At 40.7% G+C, this 5,782-nt stretch overlaps 1 non-coding gene across 1 annotated transcript; it reads left to right on the forward strand.

Annotated features, from left to right (window-relative positions):
• The first annotated feature begins 2,089 nt into the window (after nt 1-2,089).
• LOC130938589 (small nucleolar RNA R71) lies at nt 2,090-2,197 on the forward strand. Its single transcript, XR_009069748.1, has one exon. It is a non-coding gene; the product is annotated as a small nucleolar RNA R71 (small nucleolar RNA).
• The last annotated feature ends 3,585 nt before the right edge of the window (nt 2,198-5,782 follow it).

The following is a 5,782-nucleotide window of genomic DNA, read 5'->3' on the forward strand; positions in this document are numbered from 1 at the left end:
GTTGCTCAAAATCACGTTTTGAGCCATTTCTGGCGTTAAACGCCGGGCTGGTGCCCATTCCTGGCGTTTAACGCCAGGTTCTTGCCCTTTTCTGGCGTTTAACGCCAGTCTGGTGCCCCTTTCTGGCGTTAAACGCCCAGAATGGTGCCAGACTGGGCGTTAAACGCCCAACTGCTAGGCTTACTGGCGTTTAAACGCCAGCAGCATCTTCCTCCAGGGTGTGCTGTTTTTCTTCCTGTTTTCATTTTTTTTGCTTTTTCAATGGATTTTGTGACTTCTTATGATCATCAACCTACAAAAAAAAAAATAACAAAAGAAACTATATAGATTATAATTATTGGGTTGCCTCCCAACAAGCGCTTCTTTAATGTCAGTAGCTTGACAGAGGGCTCTCATGGAGCCTCACAGATACTCAGAGCAAATGTTGGAACCTCCCAACACCAAACTTAGAGTTTGAATGTGGGGTTTCAACACCAAACTTAGAGTTTGGTTGTGGCCTCCCAACACCAAACTTAGAGTTTGACTGTGGGGGCTCTTCTTGACTCTGATTTGAGAGAAGCTCTTCATGCTTCATCTCTATGGTGACAGAGGGATATCCTTGAGCCTTAAACACAAAGGATTCTCCATTCACTTGAATGATCAGTTCACCTCCATCAACATCAATCACAGCCTTTGCTGTGGCTAGGAAGGGTCTGCCAAGGATGATGGTTTCATCCATGCACTTCCCAGTCTCTAGGACTATGAAATCAGCAGGAATGTAATGGTCTTCAACCTTTACCAAAACATTCTCTACAAGTCCATGAGCTTGCTTTCTTGAGTTGTCTGCCATCTCTAATGAGATTCTTGCAGCTTGTACCTCAAAGATCCCTAGCTTCTCCATTACTGAGAGAGGCATGAGGTTTACACTTGACCCTAAGTCACACAGAGCCTTCTTGAAGGTCATGGTGCCTATGGTACAAGGTATGGAAAACTTCCCAGGGTCTTGTCTCTTTTGAGGTAATTTCTGCCTGGACAAGTCATCCAGTTCTTTGGTGAGCAAAGGAGGTTCATCCTCCCAAGTCTCATTTCCAAATAACTTGTCATTTAGCTTCATGATTGCTCCAAGGTATTTAGCAACTTGCTCTTCAGTGACATACTCATCCTCTTCAGAGGAAGAATACTCATCAGAGCTCATGAAAGGCAGAAGTAAGTCCAATGGAATCTCTATGGTCTCATTTTGAGTCCCAGATTCCCATGGTTCCTCATTGGGGAACTCATTGGAGGCTAGTGCACGCCCATTGAGGTCTTCCTCAGTGGCGTTCACTGCCTCTCCATCCTCTCCAAATTCGGCCATTTTGATGGCTTTGCACTCTCCTTTTGGATTTTCTTCTGTGTTGCTTGGGAGAGTACTTGGAGGGAGTTCAGTAACTTTCTTGCTCAGCTGTCCCACTTGTCCTTCCAAATTTCTAATGGAAGACCTTGTTTCAGTCATGAAACTTTGAGTGGTTTTGATTAGATCAGAGACCATGGTTGCTAAGTCAGAGGGGTTCTGCTTAGAATTCTCTGTCTGTTGCTGAGAAGATGATGGAAAAGGTTTGCCATTGTTAAACCTGTTTCTTCCACCATTATTATTGAAACCTTGTTGAGGTCTCTCTTGATTCTTCCATGAGAGATTTGGGTGATTTCTCCATGAAGAATTATAGGTGTTACCATAGGGTTCTCCTAGGTAATTCACCTCTTCCATTGAAGGATTCTCAGGATCATAAGCTTCTTCCTCAGATGAAGCCTCCTTAGTACTGCTTGGTGCATTTTGCATTCCAGACAGACTTTGAGAAATCAAATTGACTTGTTGAGTCAATATTTTATTCTGAGCCAAAATGGCGTTCAGAGTGTCAATCTCAAGAACTCCTTTCTTCTGACTAGTTCCATTGTTCACAGGATTCCTTTCAGAAGTGTACATGAATTGGTTATTTGCAACCATTTCAATGAGCTCTTGAGCCTCTGTAGGCGTCTTCTTCAGATGAAGAGATCCTCCAGCAGAGCTATCCAAAGACATCTTGGATAGTTCAGAGAGACCATCATAGAAAATACCTATGATGCTCCATTCAGAAAGCATGTCAGAAGGACATCTTCTGATCAATTGTTTGTATCTTTCCTAAGCTTCATAGAGGGATTCTCCATCCTTCTGTCTGAAGGTTTGGACTTCCACTCTAAGCTTACTCCATCTTTGTGGTGGAAAGAACTTTGCCAAGAAGGCATTGACTAGCTTTTCCCAAGAGTCCAGGCTTTCTTTAGGTTGAGAGTCCAACCATATCCTAGCTCTGTCTCTTACAGCAAAAGGGAATAGCATCAGTCTATAGACCTCAGGGTCAACCCCATTAGTCTTGACTGTGTCACAGATTTGCAAGAATTCAGCTAAGAACTGATGAGGATCTTCCATTGGAAGTCCATGGAACTTGCAATTCTGTTGCATTAGAGAAACTAATTGAGGTTTAAGCTCAAAGTTGTTTGCTCCAATGGCAGGGATAGAGATGCTTCTCCCATAAAAATCAGGAGTAGGTGCAGTAAAGTCACCCAGCACCTTCCTTGCATTGTTTGCATTATTGTTATTTTCGGCTGCCATGTCTTCTTCTTCTTTGAAGAATTCGGTCAGGTCCTCTAAAGAGAGTTGTGCTTTGGCTTCTCTTAGCTTTCTCTTCAAGGTCCTTTCGGGTTCAGGGTCAGCTTCAACAAGAATGCCTTTGTCTCTGCTCCTGCTCATATGAAAGAGAAGAGAACAAGAAAATGTGGAATCCTCTATGTCACAGTATAGAGATTCCTTGAGGTGTCAGAGGAAAAGAGAAATAGAAAGAAGAAGGAGAAGAAGAATTTGAACTTTAATTAGATAAGGTTCGAATTGTGCATTGAGAAGGAGTGGTACTCCATAAATAGAAGGATGTGAGAAGGAGGGAAGAGAATTTTTGAAAATTCAATTAAAGAAGGATTTTGAAAACATTTTGAAAATTTGATTGATAATTTTCGAAAATTCAAAGTGAAAAAGAAATCAAGTGATTTTTGAAAAAAAAAATTTTGAAATTAGAAGTTAAAAGGATTTGATTGAAAACTTATTTTGAAAAAGATGTGATTGAGAAGATATGATTTGAAAACAAATTTAAAAAAGATATGATTTGAAAAACATTCTAAGAAGATTTGATTTTGAAAGTTAATGACTTGCCTAACAAGAAAAGATATGATTCAAACATAAAACCTTCCTCAACAGAAAAGGCAAAAAATGTTCAATCAAATCATTAATTGTTAGTAAGTATCTTTGAAAAAGGAAAGAAATTGATTTTGAAAACATTTGATTGAAAAGATATGATTTGAAAAAGATTTGATTTTGAAAAACTTTGAAAACTTGAAAAAAAGTTGATTTGAAAACAAAATCTTTCCCCTAGCACCATCCTGGCGTTAAACGCCCAGAATGGTATCCATTCTGGCGTTTAACGCCCAAAATGCACCCTTTTTGGGCGTTAAACGCCCAACCAGGTACCCTGGCTGGCGTTTAAACGCCAGTCTGCCTTCTTCACTGGGCATTTTTGAATGCCCAGCTTTTTCTGTATAATTCCTCTGCAGTATGTTCTGAAGCTTCAATTCTCTGTATTATTGACTTGAAAAGACACAAAATAAAAAATATTTTTGGATTTTTAATAATCAAAATGCAACAAGAATCAAATAACAATGCGTGCAAGACACCAAACTTAGCAGTTTGTATACTATTGACACTATATGAGACACATAAACACTCAAGTCAAAAGAATTCAAAGATCAGAGTAAGAAATCATCAAGAATTACTTGAAGATCCTTAAGACACATGAATGCATGCAATTGACACCAAACTTAAGATGAGATACTAGACTCAAGCAAGAAACATCAAATATTTTTTGTTTTTATGGTTTTTGTGAATTTTTTTGTGATTTTCGAAAATTAAGTGGGAACATCAAAATTCTTAATGAGAATTCCAGGAATCAGTGCAATGCTAGTCTAAGACTCCGGTCCAGGAATTAGACATGGCTTCACAGCCAGCCAAGCTTTCAAAGAAAGCTTCGGTCCAAAACACTAGACATGGCCAAAGGCCAGCCAAGCCTTAGCAGATCACTGCTCCAAAAGCAAGATTGATAAAAAAAAATCAACAAGCTTCTGTGATGATAAGTTGAAACCTCGGTCCAATGAGATTAGACATGGCTTCTCAGCCAGCCAGATTTCAACAAATCATCATGAAACTCTAGAATTTATCTTCAAGAATTTCGAAAAAAGTAAATGCCTAATCTAAGCAACAAGATGAACCGTCAGTTGTCCATACACAAGAACAATCCCCGGCAACGGCGCCAAAAACTTGGTGCACGAAATTGTGATCAATACTTTTCAAAACACAAACAATCCCTAGTAATGGCTCCAAAGACTTGGTGCTCAATACCATGGCATAAACACAACTTCGCACAACTAACCAGCAAGTGCACTGGGTCGTCCAAGTAATAAACCTTACGCGAGTAAGGGTCGATCCCACGGAGATTGGTGGTATGAAGCAAGCTATGGTCATCTTGTAAATCTCAGTCAGGCAGACTCAAATGGATATGGTGATAAACGAAAATAACATCAAGATAAAGATAGAGATACTTATGTATATCATTGGTGAGAGCTTCAGATAAGCGCATGAAGATGCCTTCCCTTCCGTCTCTCTGCTTTCCTACAGTCTTCATCCAATCCTTCTTACTCCTTTCCATGGCAAGCTCGTGTAGGGTTTCACCGTTGTCAGTGGCTACCTCCCATCCTCTCAGTGAAAATACGTCCCTGATGCTCTGTCACAGCATAGGCTAATCATCTGTCGGTTCTCGGTCCGGCCGGAATAGAATCCAGTGATTCTTTTGCGTCTGTCACTAACGCCCCGCCTTTCGGAGTTTGAAGCACGTCACAGTCATTCAATCATTGAATCCTACTCAGAATACCACAGACAAGGTTAGACCTTCCGGATTCTCTTGAATGCCGCCATCAGTTCTTGCCTATACCACGAAGACTCTGATCTCACGGAATGGCTGGCTCGTTTGTCAGGCGAGCACTCGGTTGTCAGGCGATCAACCATGCATCATGCAATCAGAAATCCAAGAGATATTCACTAAGCCTCGAATGCTTGTAGAACAAGAATGGTTGTCAGTCACCTTGTTCATAGGTGAGAATGATGATGAGTGTCACGGATCATCACATTCATCAAGTTGAAGAACAAGTGATATCTTGGACAAAGAACAAGCGGAATTGAATAGAAGAACAATAGTAATTGCATTAATACTCGAGGTACAGCAGAGCTCCACACCTTAATCTATGGTGTGTAGAAACTCCACCGTTGAAAATACATAAGAACAAGGTCTAGGCATGGCCGAATGGCCAGCCTCCCAAAGTGAGTTCAATCATCAAAACATGATCAAAAGACTCTCTATATCCCGATGTCTAATACAATAGTCAAAGGTCCTACTTATAGAAAACTAGTAGCCTAAGGTGTACAAAGATGAGTAAATGACATAAAAATCCACTTCCGGGCCCACTTGGTGTGTGCTTGGGCTGAGCAATGAAGCATTTTCGTGTAGAGACTTCTCTTGGAGTTAAACGCCAGCTTTTATGCCAGTTTGGGCGTTTAACTCCCAATTAGGTGCCAGTTCCGGCGTTTAACGCTGGAATTTCTTGAGGTGACTTTGAACGCCGGTTTGGGCCATCAAATCTTGGGCAAAGTATGGACTATCATATATTGCTGGAAAGTCCAGGATGTCTACTTTCC

The sequence above is a fragment of the Arachis stenosperma genome, chromosome 6 (genome assembly GCF_014773155.1).
Source record: "Arachis stenosperma cultivar V10309 chromosome 6, arast.V10309.gnm1.PFL2, whole genome shotgun sequence".
NCBI lineage: Eukaryota > Viridiplantae > Streptophyta > Magnoliopsida > Fabales > Fabaceae > Arachis > Arachis stenosperma.